The sequence below is a fragment of the Hippoglossus stenolepis genome, chromosome 1 (assembly GCF_022539355.2).
Source record: "Hippoglossus stenolepis isolate QCI-W04-F060 chromosome 1, HSTE1.2, whole genome shotgun sequence".
Classification (NCBI taxonomy): Eukaryota; Metazoa; Chordata; class Actinopteri; order Pleuronectiformes; family Pleuronectidae; genus Hippoglossus; species Hippoglossus stenolepis.
Window position 1 is genome coordinate 130,359 of NC_061483.1, and position 21,543 is coordinate 151,901.

Here is a 21,543-nt window from a genome sequence, read left to right on the forward strand (position 1 = left end):
CCAGCATTACTACAGGCCAAACACGAAGGTTTAGAATGGGCAAAGTAAACATGCAATAATAGGAAATATAACAATAGTAATCATAAATACAATGTGTCCACAGTGAAGATATTGAAACTAAAGAGAAAACATAATGAAATGGCACAATAATGATAATAAGCAAAATACTAAGAATACTAAAATTTTAATATGAATAATTTATGCCTTATACAGTTTCCCTGCAAAAAGTTACATTACTTTCCTCTTTATATATATATATATATATATATATATATATATATAAATATATAAAATAAGTTTGTGGGGGAAAAAAGGAAATCACGCCGGGCAGGGACCTTTTCTGAATCTTCACCAGACAAGCGAACCATCTGCTGCGCACACTTTTTCTTTGTTTACATCCCTGTCACCAGAGGGAGGCTCCGCTCAAATAACAAACATCTTAAGAAAGAGGCCATCATTTCATCACAGCAGCTGTAAAGACTTTATCTTCCTTTTCCTGGAATTCAAATCCACCGAGGATCACGAAACCCGCTCATGGTGAAAATAATGAAATTCAGTAATTTTTATATATATATATATATATATATATATATATATATATATATATATATATCTGAAGGTGTCTCCTACTTAATCAATCAGTCAATTAATTAATAAAATTGTATTTGTATAGCCCATATTCACAAATCACAGTTTGTCTGATAGGGCTTAACAAGGTGCCCTTAACCCTCATCGAGTCCATTCTCAGGGTGTGTGTTGGTCGTATTGGACCAGAATTAGCTTTCAATATTTGTACGTACACACGGATTCAAGGTGAGCATTTGTCTGCAATGTGAAAACAGCACTCTAGTGTCACTGTCTATACATATATTGTCCAAGGAAAGTAATAAGACACATTTCTTAGATGAGGAGAGGGTGTCGGCACCTTATTTCCACAACAACTGTTGTGTAATTACCAAACAGCCTAAATCTGCACCTGGATTTGGAGCATGTTCCTGAAGTATCAAAGATGGAGTTACTTCTCTTGAAGCACTATTTCTGTCAGGTTTTATGAAGCAGTTGGACCCAGAAGCAGAGTATTAACAAAAAGTGCCCTTTTAATAGGAAAAAAAGTCTTTAACAGAAAAAACAACTAAAAGCACAAAGGGGAAAACACTGGAGGCTTACACAGGAGATGCAGAGGAAAGGAGCTCAGAAGACGAGGCATACAAAAAGCACAGGGGATCACGACAAACATTATGACAACGAACCGACAAGGGAAAGCACAGAGACTTATATACACACACAGGGAAGGCAGGGACAATTGGACACAGGTGGAACACATGAGGACTGGTGCAGCCAATCACAGACAGGAAGTGAAGAAAGAAAACACACTAGGAACAGAAACTACAAAATAAAACAGGAAACAGAACACAGTGAGTGGGCAAACCAGAGACACAGGAAACAACTCAAATACAACCATAAACACAAGGATAAACAAGAACACGAAGTCATAATAAAACAGAAAACAATGGAAAAGGAAAATAATTAATTGAGGGCACAGTCAAGATCTGTTGTCAAGAGCATGTGAAATACAATAATCTCTCCAGTGACATTTGAGTAATTTAAACAAAAATCTCCACATGACAGCCTCTGATTTTGACTACTCTTTCCACCTCGATGTAAAAGCCCACAGCCGAGCAGAATAAGTTCACAGGAAAACATCCTGCAAAATGCTGTGTGCTTTTCTGGTCTTGATGACCACTCTTTACAGTACAGTTTATTGCCATTCACCCATTCTCACACACACATTCATACAATGCATCTATAGGCAGCACTTTATGTATGAGAACGTCACAGCCATCAGGGGCAATTTAGGGTGCAGTATCTTACCAGAGGACAGGACTTCAGAGATGCTGTTGCTTTATAAATGTGATGTGCTTTCTCACACGTGTCAACAGATGTAAAACCGGTGAAACTATTTTTATTGTGAGATGGGGTCTTGGACGAGAGCTTTCCACTGGTTTCAGTCTCTGAGCGGAGAACAAAGTACATACCTAAAAGAATCTCTGTCTTGAACATGCAGAGATGAAACAGATTTTCTTCCAACCTTTCACTCTTTCTAACAAGTAAACATACGGGTATTTTGTTGTTTTACCTCAAGCTACAGGGACGGGATGTTTCTTCTGCAAAGCACATATTAACTTTACAATTAAACAAAATATTGCAGTCAGCATGTATTTTGCCCATTGGTCCTAATCAGCCTCGTGGCAAAAACGACTTTTCCCATTGTAGCAAACATATGATACGTGTGGCTTTAGAAATGTATGTTGTTCAATTTCACCTCGAACAATGCGAAAATTGAATTGTCTGAAAAGTACCTGATTGCTCACACTGTACGTTGCTGCTCTGGACTAAATCTGGACCAGTGTCTTTATCAAAGAAGAAGTTGAAGTTTGTTTGCTAACAATGCTAGCTGTCATGGTCTGGTGTTCTGAGTGTTATTTTGTCCACTTCTTTTTGAAGAAGTGTTTTCTGTTTATTAATATATCCCTGTATGTTTGTCTGGCTGTTTTAGTTGTTCCTGCGTTTCATGTTTTCACACTCCGGGTTCTGTTTCCTGTTTTATTTTGTAGTGTCTGGGTTCTTGTGTCTCGTCTCTAGCTTTACTTCCTGTCCGTGATTGTCTGCACCAGTCCTCATGTGTCTCACCTGTGTCTAATTGCCCCTGCCTTCCCTGTGTGTATTTAAGCCTCTGTGCTTCTCCTTGTCCTTGTCGGATCGTTGTCGTATGTAGTTGTGTTCTCGTGTCTACCCGTCCTAATCTCCTGTCCTGTCCGGATCTCCTGCCCTGCTCTCCCTGTATTTCTGTATCCTGTGTCTCCTGAGCCTCTGCACCTCTGCATCCCCCATGTAAGCTTCCTGTGTTTTCTCCCTTTGTGCTCCCAGTTGTTTTGTCCGTTAAAGACTCGTTTGTATTAAAATTACACTTTTTAAGTTTAAACTCTGCGTCTGGGTCCAACTGCCTCAGCAACTCTGACAGCTAGCAAGGGAGAAACATACCGTTTCTGGATGATACGTGTAGTTCTGTGCTGAAACATCTGGTCTGTCACATGATAGAAACATCATCAACACGCCCACTCGCTCACATTGTTTTCTCACATGGAATCACTCCCCTTCCAGACATTTTATTTGGGGGCTGAAGGAAAAGTTCCAGAAAATGTCCAGAGACACTGACTCAGACATTTGTTCTCACGTACAGAACCTCCAGATCATTTCAGAAGAATATCTGAACTTCAGTGTATCTGTGTAAACAGCTTAATTGCCGAATAACCCACGTTGGACTTTTTTCTGAAAACACACACCCACTCCCATTCAGTCAATTTGTTGTCGAAATCCAGCAGTGAGGGAAAGGTTTAAACAATGTTCCAAGGTAACCACCAAGCTAACAACAGCTATTCCTGGCTCTTAATTTCCCTTCTGACACACTGCAGCTATTTCTCACTCCAGTGGGAGCAGGTTGTTGCAGATGGTGTCTCTGAATGCTTTGAGCCATTAGCAACATTGGTGTGTTTGTTCAGTCTTGGAGAAAAATGTAGCTGATGTGAAAATCCCTTTAATATCAAAAGTAATTGACAGATTCATAGATGTAGCCAAACATCAGAATGTTGAAAAAATTTGGGGGTTAGCCTAACCCTTAATTGACCATTAATGTTGGCCCATATTGAAATTTAATTTTATATTTTAAAATGTTTATTTTCTCAATTCAAGTTGTATTTATTTGGATGCATTTGTGTTTTATTTTTGTTTATAGCAATTTATAATAAAGTTTGTGGTTAAACTGCAAAATATCAAACCAGTTACATTTCTTTGTAATAAGGGTTTGATAAACACATCCACCATTACAATCACAATCTCTGATAGGTGATCCACAGATCATAATCCACGATGTGGATCTGCGGACGATGAGGCAAAGGGACTCCGGGGAAGAATTGAAGTCAGTAACATGTATTGTTGAGATATTAATTTCTTTGATGTGATAAGGATGGAGAAGAGGAAGGAGAAGCTGGAAAGAGAAGCTCCGTGTGTCATGTGTCCCCCGACATTCTAGACCTATAGCAGCAGAACTAAGATCAGGTCTAAGACAAACATGGACCGGCTCTAACTATAAGCTTTATCAAAAGGAAGGTTTGAATCTTCAACGTACAGAGGGAGTCTGCCTCCAGAACTGAAGCTGAGATGATTCCACAGGAGAGGAGCTTGATGCTGAAGCTCTGGCTCCTCCTCTGCTTTAGAGACTTTAGGGACAACAGCCTGAATTCTGGGAGCTCAGGGCTCTAGTGGTGATAAGGTACTATGAGCTCTTTAAGGTTTGATGCTGCCCCTGGTTCTTGTCAGGACACGTGCTGCAGCATTTAGGACAAACTGCAGAGTCTTTAACGACTTACTGCTGGAGCCTGATAATAAGGAGTTACAATAATCACGTCTGGATGGAACAAAGGCCTGGACTCGGTTTTTTGCATCTTTTTGAGAAAGGACATGTCTGATGTTTGAGATGTTACGCAAGTGAAAGAAGGCGGTCCTAGAAATTTGTTTTAAGTGAGAATTAAAGGACAAATCTGGATCAAAGATGACTCCCAAATTCCTGAATGTTTCATTCATCCAAAAAAGCCACAATATCCATCTTCTCCTCAACTTCCAAAATGTAGAAAATTGTGTTGCCTTCTGGCTCTTCAGCTGTGCCAAGAAAGCAATTTCCATTCTGATGGACCAAAGGCCATCTTACAGTGTTGTGCATCAGCAGGTCATCAGCATTTGCATCCACCATTCTGAGGAATTCCCTTAGCATGCGATGCTGATGGGAAGAGGATGCCCTGAGAAAGTTTATCATTCTTGTCATTGTGTACTCGTCTGACAGGGTGGAGCACAGGACTATTTGATGAAGTATGCAATGGTAAGAGATGAGCTCAGGATTGTCCTCTTTCATTCATGACCACAGCTCCTCTCCTTTTCCTACCATGGCACGTCCATCAATGGTTAGTGGTTAATTCTATTCCCTCTTTACTAACATCTTCTTCATAGCTAGGTAGATGTGATCTCCTCTTGTACTGGTAGGAATGGATGCAAGACCCAACCGGTCTTCCCAAACCTTTTTCTTCTCCTTTTTGAAGAATCTTACATAAACTAACAACTGAGCATTGTCAGACACAGTTGACTCATCTATAGCTAAGCCTACACATGGTGCCTTGTGAATTACTTCATCCAGCTGTTGTAGCACATCCTGGGTTAATATTTCAGTTTTTCTTGTGCCTTTTGATTTTCACTTGGGGATTTTTTCACATAACTCTTGTTTTTATTTTCCCTCCAGTAAGTTTCAGCCACTGCAGTCATGCACTCACACAATTCCTGAGTCAGTAAAAGGTTTTTTATGTTGGGCAGTGAATGATTGTGTCTGGTGGATCGATCATATTTGGCTCTTAGATTATTTATTTTCTTTGCCCTAGACTTGGATTTGAGTGGGTATGAATGCTACAAAAGATTTGTGGTTTGTCTCATAAGGCAAACTGGTTTTGAACTTCCTGTGGTAAGTATGAATATATATGAGTCCGTCCATTCTGGATTAAAAGCTCTGTTTTCTCTATTTTCCTCATTTTAGAGCCATGTCTGTTTCCCTGATCCTGGCTGCATGTGTGTTCTTTTATTTATTTTGACACACACACCCACTCGCTCCACTCGCAACATTGCTCTGAATAGATGATTTGATTGGCTGAGTAGCATCACGTGGGATGAGTTACAATGCACACAAATGGTCTGTGAATTTCCTGTGTACATACAGTGCCTTACTGTAAATGCGAGAAAAGTTGCGCAGGTTCAAATAGAAATGGTCTGTCAAAATCTAATTATAGGTCTGGGTCCAGATCCGGACTGTGGTCCGCCTATTGGTGACCTATGTTCTGAATGTTCTGACTTTGAATTAAATGCTGCTGCACCTATACCGGCTGTGTGAACAGACACTAGTATTATTCTGATCTGTGTTTTATTTATTTCTTCTGTATTCACAATGTATTCATCCTCATTTCTGAAAGTGTCTGGTGGCAGGAGCTGTCCCATTTTAAAACCATTTTACATGCATAACAGTCTCTTTTATGAAGCCGTCAGCAGAGCCTCTTCCAGGCATGCAACAGTGCAGAGCCAGAAAGAGGCTCCAGGCCGTGAAACCCTCATACCACCTTGTTTTTTTTTTATAATCATCATTCATCATTCACTCTGTGATGTGAGAGAATCTAGCTGCCTGCCAGGGGATACATTTGCCGCCATCACCCGTCTCCCCTCCTACTGCAGCCTGATCAACCAGGGGGAAACAATACATGCTGGCCTGGCTGGGAACCCCAGGGAAATATCACTATCCAACCTGAGGAAGAAAAAAAGGTCTGAGGGATGAAAAGAAAGGGGGCAGGAACATGAGACGAGGCGAGAGGCAGGATGTAAATGGCAGCAAGAGAAGAGCGAGAAAGAGTGAAGGTGTGAGATAAGAGGACGGGAAGGAGGTTGAAGAAGAGAAAGGAAAGGATGGAGGGAGGGGAGAAGGAGAAAGGAAGAGCAGGAGCTGCATTGGCAGAGAAATTGCATTTTGATGGAAGCAAATTGAATCAGCTCTGCAATAGAGGCCTGAGGGCAGAGACAGATTAAGATGGTCATGTCAGCACCGACTACCACCTGTGTGTGTGTGTGTGTGTGTGTGTGTGTGTGTGTGTGTGTGTGGGTGGACATTTGTGTTCCCACCACCACAGCATTTCCACCCATCTTTGAGGTGAATGAACAGACAGACACACACACTCAATATAAAATAAGTAGGACATAAGCCCAATGAGACAAATTGTGATTTGTGAATATGGGCTATACGAATACAATTTGATTGACTGATTGACAGGAGGAGTGGAGGATGTTTCATGGATCTTCAGTTGAAACACCATCAACCTACTAACAGGATTATATAAATCGAGCCGGTCTGTGTGAAGGGCTCACAGCTCTCAATTTAACACATGAAAAAGAAAAAAATATTTGAAAACTTTCTCTGCATCCTGTGTCTAAAATTCATCATCTATCAGAAACTGTGTGGAGGCTGAAAACATGTTTCACTGTCGAGCCTGTGCACGTGACCTGCTCATAATTTACATGCCAAACAGCAGATTACATGTTCCATGTGAATATTTTCAATGTTTTCATGACTCCTCTTTCACATGTTGGCTCTGCTGAAGCTATTCAAACAAGCTTCATTACTTCATTGATTCATTACATGGGTGGGAGAGTCTTTCCCTGGAAGGAAAAGTAGTTCAGTCTTGTCAAGGTTAATTTTCAGGTGGTGTGCAGACATCCACTGAGAGATTTCAGTCAGACATGCAGAGATTCGTGCTGCTACCTGTGTTTCAGATTGGGGAAAAGAGAGGATTAGTTGGGTTTCATCAGCGTAGCTATGGTAGGAAAAGCCATGTGAGTGAATGACAGAGCCAAGAGAGTTGGTGTACAGAGAGAAGAGGAGGGGACCCAGGACGGAACCTTGAGGGACCCCAGTAGTGAGAGGACAAGGTTCAGACACAGATCCTCTCCAAGTTACCTGGTAGTGTGGTCGTTGAGGTAGGATGAGAGCAGGGAGAGAGCAGAGCCTGAGACTCCCAGGTCCTGAGGGGGGGGGAATAAGGATCTGGTGGTTCACTGTGTCAAATGCAGCAGAGAGGTCTAGAAGGATGAGGACAGAGGAGAGAGAGGCGGCTCTAGCAGTGTGAAGCTGCTCAGAGACGGCAAGGAGGACAGTCTCAGTTGAGTGGCCTTGAAACCAGACAAGTGAGGGAAGAAAGGGAAGAAGAGAGACAGGTCTGTAGTTGTTTACTTCAGACGGTTTGAGGGTGGGTTTCTTCAGGAGAGGGTGGACCTTGCCTCCTTAGGGGGGTTAGGGAAACAACCAGTTGACAGGGAAGTGTTGATACGATGGGTGTTAGGGTTAGGGGTTAAATTCTTTCAAAGTAAGTTGAAGTTGAGGGAAGCATTGTTCCTGATCCTGACTCATGCGTCATCAGCATTTATCAGCAGCAGCAGCAACAGCAGCAACAACAACAACAACAAGCAAAGGTTTTGTTCTTTCAGCTGAGCCCACTGTGCTGCTATATTTAGTTTTCCAGGCTGCTCTGTAAAAACAGAGCTAATGATGAAACTAGGGCAGCTCACAGTGACAGAGCCTCTGCAACCTGGAGCAAATCTCTCTGAACCCAAACATACACAACTAACTAAATACCTGAGTGACTTACTGACTGACATATCTAACTAACTGACTGACTAAATAACGGCCTAAGTAACTAACATAAATCAAATCAAATCAATCAAATCTTATTTGTATAGCCCATATTCACAAATCACAGTTTGCCTCATGGGGCTTTAACAAGGTGTGACATCCTCTTCTTTAACAGGTAAAGAAGGTAGAAACCTCAGAGACACGTGTGAGGATCCGTCTCCCAGGACGGACACAAGTGAATAGATGCCACGTGTAACAGAACATCAGAAAGATCAGAGTATTTACAGCTTTGATTAGAATAAACACTTTGTGTGGGTTACGGCTGGGACGGGTCATTAGCTCAGTGGGTCCTGTTGGCTGCGGAGCAGGATGAAGAACACCTGCTGAAAGTGGCAGATGGCAGAATTAAGAGCCTAGAAATCAGATGTGCATGAGGGTGAAGGGTGGGTGATTTAGCTCCTGTCTTATTTTAGAATCAACCCCCCCGCCCCCACACACACTCACTCACAGTGAATCCAGTGGAGGATCCTCTGCTCTGTTCACACTTCTGCTGGATTTATACTTCATACAGGAGGTCAGGAGAAGAAAGAGAAACTGTGGAGCGTCTCACTCGTACATTCACACACTTGCACCTCCTCCAGAGAAAATACGAAGGAATTGCAGAGTTCATGTTTGAAAGCAGCTTATGTGTCCTGAGCTCTGGTGGCTTCACAGCCCATTACCTCCTTTTGGTCAAAGCATTCACGCATGTTGCCAGCATGAAAGTAGATGTGTTTAGCCTCATCGCGTGGCCGTGCTGCCCACTCTGTTAATTCTATTTCTGTGCTTTAGCCAAACACAAAGAGCGTGCCAGTTTGCCGAGAAGCATCCGGGTTGCTCAGATGCAACAGAGCGTGGCAGTTTGCCAAATGCTGGCCAAGAAAAGCAAAGCACAGGGGGGATTTAGTGAAGTGCTCATTAAAATATGAGCAAGCAACAGACTGTGGAATTTGCATAAGATTATAAAGGGAGAAGGAGTAGGATGGATTTCAATTTGAGATCATTGCATGTATTCTCCCTCTGTCTCTTCACCCCCCCCCACTCCTAGACCACCACCACCCTCCTCTGCTGCCCCCTCCTCCCAGAAGTGAGATAATGAGCCCCAACAACGAGCAGGAGGGAGGAAGTTGGCAGCATGTCGCCACACATGGAAGCCCAACGCTTATTATGGCAAAGCTCCTCCTCCCCTGCTATTTATCTGTGAACATTTACACACCACAGTGACAAACACAAACCCTTGCACTCACACACACACACACACACAATAGGATCTAGGTTAACAGAGCATCATATCTGAGTGCATCTCCCCAACAGCGTTACTGCAGCGGCACGCAGTGCACCTCTTAAACCTTTTTTTGCTTATATATATATATATATATGTGTTTGTGAGTGTGTGTGTGCATATAAACCTCATATATACTGTGTATATAAACATAATGTGTATGTAGATAATGAAGGGGGAGGGGATGCTCTTCAAAGATAGCAGCAGGTTGAGGAAAGACAGTGAAGGAGAGAGAAAGAGGCAGATGGAGGAAAAAAAGAGCGAGTGACGGGGAAAAAAGAGCAAGGAGGGCGAGCGGGGAGGGAGAGCCATTTGAGAGAGAGAGAGGGGGTTGTTCCATCAGCGCTGGTGAAGTTTCATCTCTGTGCTTCACACGCAGACAGAACAGGAGATAACAAACACACATACACACAGGTGAGAAAACTCTTCTTCTTCTTTACTGTTTTTGTTGAGGTGTAATAGGAAAATGTCATCGGAGCATGGAGGTGAATGGTGCGTGAGAGCAATCAACTTGGTGTTCAGCCGCAGCGTCAGTGAGGAGTGTGCAGGAATGCGGTGTGAGCAGAGACAGTGATGGCTTATGATGGTTGAATGCCATCATCAGCATCAACAACAAAGAGTCCAGAATGTGCTCTGCTCTCTTATATTTCAACCCAGTGTGAGAGGATAATTTCCAGAATGAACTCTGAATACAGAAGGGTTGATAAGTTTTGCTTTAATATTAATGGATGCTTTCCTTAAGTGTTGCATGCTGTGTGCAGGCTGGTGGGGAAAGCGCTATACTGTCTGTGTGTGTTCAGCAGTCGTGCCACGTCTGAGCAGTATGCATTATTTATCTGCACTGATCTCCAGAAACAGCGATACCTCAGCAGGGACAGAGGGAGGAATACTGTAATCACAGAGTGTTAATATTATATGTGGTGGATGGACTGATATATGAGGGACGCACTGCATCTTTTATATGCTCAGTTGTGCCACACTTGCTTTGTCTTGTTTGTAACATCTTGCCACAGCAGGTTGCAGTGAGGCAGTGTGAGTGGATATCCTGTGTCATTATCTGTGTCGGAGATACCGGAGATACCGGAGAGCTCGTGGCAGAAGGAGGCTGTGAATGAGAATGAGGCGATGAGACCTCTCTTATCTTTTGACTGGATTTCTACACTGAGTTGGTTGACTCCTTCTGTCTACAATATCTTAATCCACATCGGTGTAACACACAGCTGCTGCAGGCTACACATTCATCATCCGACTCAGTGTGTGTGCAAAATGTTTGTAAGGGCTACGCTTGTGTTATTTACAGAGTCACTTATTTTATTGAAGAGAGAAAGCAAACCTAAGAAACCATCGGTTACACTTTGTCTCAATTACACAATATCACACACACACACACACACACACACACACACACACACACACACACACACACACACACACACACATTTATACACACTTTGATGACAGGTAAAGGAATAATCCACCAAATTAGATTGTTTCAAATGGGGGGGGGGGCACAGTGGTGCAGTGGTTAACACTGTTGCCTCCTAGAAGTTTCCCGGTTCGACCCTCAGCAAGGTATTCATCCACTGAGAGATTTCAGTCAGACAGACAGAGATTCGTGCTGCTACCTGTGTTTCAGATTGAGGAAAAGAGAGGATTAGTTGGGTGTCATCTGCGTAGCTGTGGTAGGAAAAGCCATGTGAGTGAATGACAGAGCCGAGAGAGTTGGTGTACAGAGAGAAGAGGAGGGGACCCAGGACGGAACCTTGATGTCCACAATCTACTTTTCAAGCAGAGATTGTGACATTGTACAGTTGGTTTACCCAGATAACGGGGTTCCATGCTACGTTCACAAACCAACTGTGACTGGATGGCTGTGCTGATTGACCAAATTGTATCACGGGACTCTATCTTACAATCTCTTCCATGCCTGAAATATTTAAAAACATTGCACATTGAGTTGGATGAGCGGTGCCAAGAAAGAACTCGAAGTCAGTGGTGTGGCTCTGCACAGTCAAAGCTCAATATCTGCAAACTTTGTCAGGCAATGGTCAGCACTTCCCAAGGTGATACGATAAATCTATTCAAGTATTTGAAGGAAACATGCTCAGTGTTTAATTCATCTGTATATCACTAGCGCTGTTTTCAGACCTGCCTAAACTCCAGATAATCTCCAGACGGGCTGTATGTGAGAACACAAATGTCTAAGTCAGTTGCTCTGGACACTCTGCGGAGTTTTATCCTGCCAGCCCCTCGGTAAAAACTCCAGATAATGTCCCAGTGAGCCAATGTGAGAATACAGCAGGAGATCATTTGACGATTCACAGCAAGCAAGTTGACGTGTCTAAAATGACGTTCCACCCCTCACCTGAATACTTTGGAGGTTTTTCTGTTGTTATGGACAGCGAATCTCCTGCCGCATTTTTCATTTGTGAAAGATAAAGTAGACCAGACCCATTGTGCAGGAGTTAATGTCTGAAAACATCTTAGCAAAACAAACAGGTCTCACTAATGGACAGAATAGAGATCAAAAACATGATGAGGATTGATTAGCTGCAAGTGATGGAAAGAGATGAATAAGATGCTCTCGTTCTGTCAAGATATGGTGCAATGAACCGTGTGGAATTCAAGACAATGATGCACAGTTCTGTATCTTTAATGCAGTACTGTGTTTTCAATGGAGCAAATCGATAAGCCCATTTAAGTGTGAATATTATCGGTGGTACATTTCAAAACTGGGAAGTTGGATCTCCAATCAGATCTTGGATCTTGTGTGTTAGAAAGATCATGATATTGTTTTGGTTTTTTCAAAACATTAAGAAAAACTTGTATTGAAAACTTCTCAAACCCTCCAGCAGTGGATTCTGGGCTTTTTAAGGCCTGAATGGTCGAATAGACCTTGATAGTTGAAGCCTACAAGAACAAATGCTCTGCACATACTGGACAACTTATAGGAACTCTTTCCAGCTTAAAAACAATCTCTCAAAACTCATTTCTAGCAGTAAATATATAGAACAATTATTTAAACATGCATTAAGAGGAGTTAATTATGATTATAAAAATGCACATGATGAGTCAAACATTGACAGAATCTTCTTTGATTGGCAGAAACAAGCTTCTACACTAACCAATGGTCAGGAAGAGTCTGTCTTGTTAATTTGGGATTTTGTGCACCAATCACAACTTGTTTGTTAAGCCAACATGTGACCACAAATCACAAGTTCCAAACATTTCATGCTGTTTGATATTCAAAGCATGATTTCGTTGGAGTAAAGTTATAAGAAATGCAGGTGAAAGAATGTGAGAAGAAATGACACAGAGCAGCAAACCTACTCAAATATTTCAGACCACAGATCCTCAGCAGTTTTATTTACATTTTACCCAAGAGTGCATAAAATACTTCAGTTATTCAGTCTGTGTTTTCTAATAGTTTCACCTGGAAAAGGTCTGTTTGCAGGTGACTTTTCCCTGAGGACGTTCTTCTGATGTGAGTTTCACTGTTAATTAAAACATTTGTTTTTATAGAAGAGACTGAATAACAAGTTTTTCTGTTTCAAGCAGCAATTATTTTCAAAAACAACTTTGACTCCTCGAACTTATATGAAAATGCAGAAAATAATAAGCCTGTTCTTCTCCCAAATACACACACACACACACACACACACACACACACACACACACACACACACACACACACACACACACACACACCTACATATACAAACACATACATACATACATACATACATACACATACATACATACATACATACATGCATAGACACGCACACATAGACACAAACACACACATACACACAAACATATAAACACACAAACACAAACACATATACACACACATACACACACACACACACACACACACACATTTTCCTCAGGAGTTTCTCTCTCAATCTCTATGTTTCAAATCTTCTTCAATACAGCTGATGTTCATTTAGTACATTTTGGTCCCAAGAACATTTTCACTTGGTCGAGCTCATACCTCAGCCGAGGCCCAACAGTCCCATAACTCACAATGTTATAGAAAGTGAAATAAAATCTATTTCATCTATCCTTTGATCCAGATGTTCACCAACCCATACTGAAGCCTTCCACCAGGTTTGGTGGTAATCCGTCCAGTTTGTGTGATGCTTCTAAGAGACTCACAAACAAACAACTTTCGATCATAACATAACCTTCTTCACAGATGTAAAAAATAGGTGATAAAGCATCAGATGCATTTGGGCGTGGATACTATGTGATTGACAGCTAGTACTGTCCACAAGGTGCCTGTCACAGGCGTTGGTTGATTATAATAATTAATGAATAACATCTTTACATCTATAATTATCACTTTTATTGTTTTCATTAAAACAACTAGTCTGTCAGAAACATGATGGTTACACAGCTGTTCCTGGTCTCTCTCTCTTTCTATCTATCTCTATCCTCCCCCTCCCACCTATCCCTCTCCCCTCTTTTCCACCCACCCATCTCTCTCTCTCTCTCTCTCTCTCTCTCTCTCTCTCTCTCTCTCTCCCCATTTTCTCCTCTCACCAACCGGTGGAGTCATATATCGTCCACATTGAATCTAGTTCTAGAGTTTTCTTCCAGTTAAAGAGTTTTTTCTCTCTCAGTCATCAGAGCTGCTCATTATGGGAACTGTTGGTTTCGCTATAATGATATATAAAGATTTGGTGCTATAAAAAAAATTTAACGAAAAATGTCATTGAATAGGTGGGTGTGCAGTGTCACTCTTCTAAATATGGTTACTTTTGGTTTAAAAAAATAAAGATGGCACTGGACAAAATGTAAAACTGGAGGCTTAAAAATGTCAGCTCACAAACCAATGGGTGATGTCACGGTGGGTTGATACTTGAATTCCGATCCGTCCAATCATTATTGAAATATTTCACTTCATGGTGTCAATATAGGAAAAGTCACAGTCAGTAGGATTCATCCTCTGAGGATCATGAACGTCCGTAAAAAACTTAGTGGTCGTAGTTTTGGTGTTTCCACAGTTTACTCTACATCAACAATAGATCTACTTCATCAGTTACTCAGAATTTAGAGCCTGTTTAACAGCTAGTACCATTCTAACACAATAAACAAAGCCCCTGCTAAACATGAGCATGTTAGCATTGTTACTGTGTCTATGTTTGCATGATTCAGCTCAAAGCGTTTCTTTGTTTAAATACAGTGATTCAGAGTCGCTGGCTTTGCTTTAGACTTAATGTTTTCTGAGACTTTCAAGGTCATTCTGTCACTATTGACAGGAGCTGCACTGATTCACTCAGTGATCCTGGTGATTCAGTACACGCAGTTCTTTTTGAGGATTGGAAATTTGGTTCATGAACCGAACACCTTCAGTCAATCAGAGAGGCTGAAACAATGCAGAGGAGAATTATGGATGAACCAAAAATCAGTGATAACTCTGCTCCTTCCCTCATTTGGATTTCTCTCTGTATGATTGTTGAATATCTGTGTAACAGTAAAATGGCGGCTCCACAAAGAAGCTCTTTGATACTGAGGAACTGACACCAAAACCTGACCTTCGATGTTTTAGAGCCTCGTCCTGCTGGAAATCCTAATGAATGAAATATTGCAAGACGATAAAAATTGTTACAAATTGCAATTGCAAAGAGATGCTTGTTAGTGTTTAATTATTGCACAATCTTTTTTCTGCAACCCCACATTCCCAAAGCAGCTCTTCACATGACTGACATGTATGTTTGGGGCATAATGAGCCGAGGCAGGAGTCATTCTGGTGCTCGCTCGTTTCTCATCTGTCACTGGTGGATCGAACCCTGTCGGGTTTCCTGGTGAAACACGAGGTTGCTGCCATAGCTGTTACTCTTCCATTCTCTCCTCTTTCTGTTTCTTTTATTAGTCTCTGTCTCACTGCAGTCAAATTGAGAGAGCGCAGTCTTTCTGCTGCAGGTTTTTCTTTGTACTCAGATTGTGGCAGGAGGAGGAAGAAGACATTTACAGGATTGGAGTTCATAGAAAAATATCTCCTCTGTTGTTTGCTTCCACTGACAACCCTGACTCAAACCTTGAAATATTTTTTTCTCTTCCTCCTTTCCTTCCTACCGTCTCTCTTTCTCTCATCCATCCCCTCCATCCCTCCGCTCCCCAGGCTTGTCCATCTGTCTTCAGTTGAGCGGGCAGCTGACAGCTCGGTGACAAGTGTTGAAGAAGGGAGGATGAGAAGCGGTGGAGGGAGGGAGGTAGAGGGACTAATGACAAGGACAGCAGCAGCAGGGGTCTGACACTGCACCTCCAGATAACAGCCCCCCGACTCTCTTTGATATCTGTCCCAAGTGACCAGGTCGCTCCATCCTCAGTTTGTACCAGTGAGGTGGGAACAGGGGCCTTATTATCCACCCCTGTTTTTTTTCCTTTTTCCCCATTTGTGCAGCTGTAAAGGGGGGAGGAGGTGAAGCAGAGGAAGGGGGTGTCACATGGATCAAAACGCCAAAAGCAGAATCGAGATCCAAAGAGGAATGATGGGGGGGATACTGTACATGAGGCTGCAGATGTTGAAAACACCAAGATAACATGATCCCATTACCTCACAAAAGGAAGCTGTCAACAATGAGTCAATACATATAAATATACATATTTGAATAAAGGGATTTTTACTTGTGTTTGTAGACATGGGATCAACGTTCCTCTTTTTTTCCATCTTGTTGTAGTTGTTTCCTCGTTTTTGTTGATTCTGCTGAAAAGAAGGAGGTTTGAAGATCAGAAAGAGGCTGGAGTGTTCAAAGTGACCAATCAGAGGAAGGTAGCATCAGCCACTCTCTCCACCTCCAAAGTCTTGAAATGTCAACTCGACTATCGAGCGACTTTTGTCCAGAGTTGGGTAATTGCGAGCGCTCAAGGAAAGAGGAGAATCAGTTGTTCTCATCGTCCGCTGCTGCTACAGAACACTAGTCGGCTGCTTATTCAAAGTTTATTAATATCTAACATCTTACGTGTGAACATAGATATGATCAGATATGCATTTCACATACAGACAGAGATTTATGGAATTAATAGATAGATTTAAATACATATAATCATCTATAGTAATATTCTAATAATGATTCACTTCCTTACAACATCCACATCTTCACATGTGAATTTATGTATGAAACACGTTTTACATGTGATTATATTTTACAGATGTCCAATGTTTCATTAGTGAAAAATCTGTAAATCACATCTGAAATGTTGAGTCTTTTGAATTTCTCAGCCTGACCCTAAAGCAAAGATATTGTTTTCAGTAATTCAGTTAACAATTTAAATATTTTGCTTAATGCATATAAGTATATTAGATCTCTGTGTATAAATCAACAATGTAGTTCAGCTGACGATATTTTCTTGACAATGTGTATGAATATACAATATGTAATAATTTAATGAATACATCTCTTGTATATTTAATAACACATTGTCCACATGAAATGCAGATCTGATTTGTTCTGCACAAAGCTGTTTAAAATTAGGTGCAATAAACCAATGACTAACATGAATAATCATATAATCCACCTAATTCAAATATACTATCCTTTAAATTCAAACATAATATTAATTCTGTATCTATAGTAAGAAAGAGAAGAACAGATTTGTGTCACATAACACACAGACACCTGAAGAGTTTATCGTCTGTGGATAAATCCTCAATTACATCTTTGGATTTTTACAGAGTCATAATTACTGTAGGTTGTTGTAGCTCTCACCATGATAATCATCAGAAACCCTAAAACAAACACTTCCCTCGGATCCTGTGGCACTGGGCTTTTAGTTGTTCCCCATTTGAAGACAGATATTCAGGGAGGCATCTCCTCAGGAACAGATGGTCAGAGGAGTAGTAAACGTTTTAAAAGAAATCTAAAGACTTACCTTTTTTTAGTTTTGCATTTTCTGAATCCATTTCTGAATCCACCTGTTTTATTTTTTTCATTTTATGTTCTCCTATCCTATATTTTATTTTTATTTATTTAATGTATTTATTTCATTACTTGTGGTATTGGAGCATGGTTTGGATTTATCTGCGTTGTTAAGCTCCTTGTATTGTACCTCTGCAAAAAGAAACTGTAAATAAATAAACTTATCACTCTATGCATTTACGTATATTGTTGATGAGAAACATCTGGATAATTTTCCACCAAATCGCACCTGTTCATAGATATTAGCACTCTACACATGTCTGATGTAAAATATTGCATTCTATGGAGATAATTCTTAAAACTGCTCAAACTATGTAAACCTTCCTTAAATTGCATGTGCAGATTTTTTAAATGCTCTGTGTGCAAACAGCATTCTGCATCGTAGCTCATTTTTCTGGTTGGAGCGCAGTTCTTAGCCTAACTCTGTTTTTAAAGATGAGTACTGACCCAGCACATCACAGAGGAACAGACTCTCCTGGTTTCTCGGCTGGCAGGCGGTGTCCTGATGGTGCCTTTCTGTGTCTGGAGTATCGAGAGAGTTGCACTACATGAACCTCAAAAGCTGAACCTGCAATGAAAACATGCAAAACCCATCTCCTCAAAATCTTCTTAAGTGTGACAATGTTAGTCAGCACAGGAAACACAGAGCCGAATTTTAATCCTGCTCTGTCCCAGATAAACGTATATATATCTCAGGAGCCTGGATTCAAAAACCAAGGCAGTGCGAAAGAAAAGCATTAAATATTTACTATTAAACATTGAGGGCTACAAAAGGTATTTTACTTTAAACTCCAGTTCCTCTCTGTTAGACTCTTCTGGGCTTCTGTCTGCACACATGGCTGATTTTTATTAACTCGATACAAACATCACTGCAGAAAAACTATATTTTCCTACAATAGAAACCTTTGTTCCATCAAAGCGAACAAGGTCCCTTTGTGATTTCGGGCACCTACATATTCAGGTAATGGACGTAATCACGACACCAGACTGAGCAATAAGATGTCCATCCTCAAACCAAGTACACATTTACCCAACTTCCCTCGCAAGCCAATTCTTTGATTTCACCCTCCCAGCAGGTAGGGTGCCAACTGAGGCAGCATCACAGCTTTGGTCACACCCTCCAGCATTCACGGTAAACTGAACAGAAGTATAGTAATATCATATTGCTGTGATATTCCTATGCATGTTAATGCAGTTGCATGTAGATGTGAGCAATATTAATATCTTAGTGTTTTTGCATCACATTGATTAAGACGGACCTGGTTTGTGCTCTTTCTAATGAGTCCTGGGAGGATTTTGACTCAGACTCAATCATTTAACACCTTTGAAAGAAGCAGGTAAAACACATATTGATTTTGACTCGGGCTACGCTCGATAGATGTGAAATGTCGTTGAAGTCTGAAGGGGGGTGGTGCGTACAATGAGCGTCCTACAGTTTACTGAACTATATTGAGTTTTGTATCCAGCCTGTGAATTAAAAACACAGTATCTGTGTACTATTGCAGAATAACACCAGACTCAGAGTTTTATTTCATGATGATTTCGTAACAAATCATGCCAGCCACCATTTTTTCATGCTAACTTTAAAGGTTAATTTGTTCCTATGAATTAGGGCTGTGCAATAAGACCAAAATCTCATATCCTGATGGAGGTAATTTCATATCCAGATAACGATACCAATCCTTCTTCTCTTTTTACTACATTTACAATAACTAGGTGCATGGTTACATTTTTGGCTTTCAAATATAAATTCAGTCCAAATCTAATGAACCAAAATGTACATGAACTATGAGCTTCACTTGGACCACACCAAAACAATGTATCGTTTAAATCTTTTGACGGAAATTCAGGCTGTATTGGATATTGCGGATGGATGTGAAGGGTGAGGATCAAGATGGATGGAGGATGTCTCTGTCAGGCTGGTCTGGGAGGATATGCTGTGGACTGGGAGGATGGAGAGGGTTCTGTCTCAGGCACATTTCCACCCAAGCTGATATTGGACCCCAAAAAGAGTCTAATTTAAATTGAGCTGAGTTGAGTTTGGGCTTGACGTATAACGTTGAGGTGGTTGCGGATGTAGGAACGATATGCTTCTGAAGACCAGTGGCCAGGACCTGGATAGTTTGATCTGAGATGCCCAGTCAGGCTGCCGTGGATGCTGCACCAATGCAGAAAGAATAGCTGGAATAGTGATCTGACAATACGCCTGATTAAACTGCTGCATCTGGCCAGCTGCCTGGTTTGCGAAATGGACATTGTAGCTATAGAAGCCTGTACCTCCGAAACCTAAGGCCATGTCTAGCACGATAGAGAGGTAATCGTCTAACTCAGATCTCCTAGTGGGAATAACTGATCAAATGGTGTCTCGGTGTGTGAGAAAGCGAGGGCAAATTCGGTTGGAGTTAAGTCCTTAGACCTAGAGTGGTCTGCATTCCCTGGGCTGGCAAGTGTTAATGGTCAATGGTTGATGAAGCTGCGCTACATCTACACAGTTACCAGAAGGGGGTCCGGTGACATAATGTGTCATAGTGATGAAGCTGGCTGGAAGGGTGGTGCTGCTGCGGTGCTTTCACTATCATCTTCTCTTCATCAGACACTGCTGCATCCTCCCCCATCCACAGAACTGGGTACTTCCATTCCCTTCTGAATCCCCTCATGCTCCTAATCCGGCCCCAAACATCTCCCACAGGTGTTGATCTCCTTATTTTATAAGAAAAAGATTGAATACTTTGCCTTTTTGTTTTTCGTACTTTCCTAACCATTGCTTGCGCTTGTTTATTCTTAATTAAAAAAGCAAATTATGAGCTCTTCTTAAGATCATGAGAGCTTTATTCCTCTTTCACTAGTTACTCATCTGTCCACCAAGGAACCACCTTTCTCGTCACAGCATCGAGAATTACTTTTATAAATCTCCTCAACAGCTTAATTTAAGTCTATTTTATCCATCTCTTTCTCACATATATACAAAACACTTCCCAATGTGCACTGCTAAAAACCTACTTCCGCAATACTTCCCATGACACAACACTGAACAATGATCACTGCCTACGGTTGTTTCTTCTGATTCATCCCACTCACAGATCCTTGCTACCTTCCTCGACATTATTACATTACATTTCATTGAGCTGACGCTTTTATCCAAAGCGACTCACAATCAGTGCATCAACCATGAGGAACAAACCCAGAACAACAAGAATCAAGAAAGTACCATTTCTTTCAAGAAAGCCAAACTACAAAGTGCTATAAGTAAGTGACCTATAAGTGCTACTAAAGCACTACATTATTTTATTTTATTTTATTTTATGTTTTATTCAAGGTATAGTCGGAAGAGATGTGTTTTTAGTTTGCGGCGAAAGCTGTGTAGACTTTCTGCTGTCCTGATGTCAATGGGGAGCTCGTTCCACCGTTTAGGAGCCAGGACGGCAAACACTCGAGATTTTGTTGATAAGAGAGGAAAGGTTACGGTAATGGTGTGAACGAGTGCGAGGCCTATAGTATCTACGAGTATATATGCACACAGGGACGGAAAGTAAACACATATTCAAATAAAAGGAAACATAGCAGCGTTATACTCAGCCTCCCCCGAAGACTCCAACGAAAGACACCTTTGTCTTTATCCTCCGAGTCTTCGTCCTCTGAGTCTTCATCTGACGCTTCAAACAAATCCTGTTTTTTAAACACCAGATTTCCCGATGATTGGCTACAGCTGTGCTGACCACACCCCCTGCTCATGAGTCAATCAGGCACCAGGTGGTAATAGCCCAGCAATAGACAAACTAGCCATCTAGTTCACCTAAGACAGCAGATACAATAGTATTCTAGCAGAGAAGCTTATTTAAAGAATATACTTATATATTAGAATAGCCTAAATCCAAGTAGTCCAGTAGTATGAAATCCCAGAAGTCCAATGCACACTAAGGTTAAGTCTATAGTGCTGAGGTGTTCCCTGTTTGAACATCTAACCTTGTCCCTCTTCCATCATCCAGACAAACCAGACCTTTTCCTTCTAGCAGTTGTTCAATTACCTC

General features: G+C 41.3%; 2 protein-coding genes across 2 annotated transcripts in view; one reads left to right on the top strand and one right to left on the bottom strand.

Annotated features, from left to right (window-relative positions):
* The window catches only part of LOC118105716 (ras GTPase-activating-like protein IQGAP1), a 331,334-nt gene that overhangs the window by 128,380 nt on the left and 181,411 nt on the right, over nucleotides 1–21,543 (bottom strand).
* The window catches only part of c1qtnf4 (C1q and TNF related 4), a 32,515-nt gene continuing 20,774 nt past the window's right edge, over nucleotides 9,803–21,543 (top strand). Inside the window, exon 1 of the mRNA XM_035153730.2 lies at nucleotides 9,803–10,001. The gene's annotated coding sequence lies outside the window, so the exon portion shown is untranslated. The remainder of the gene's footprint in view (nucleotides 10,002–21,543) is intronic.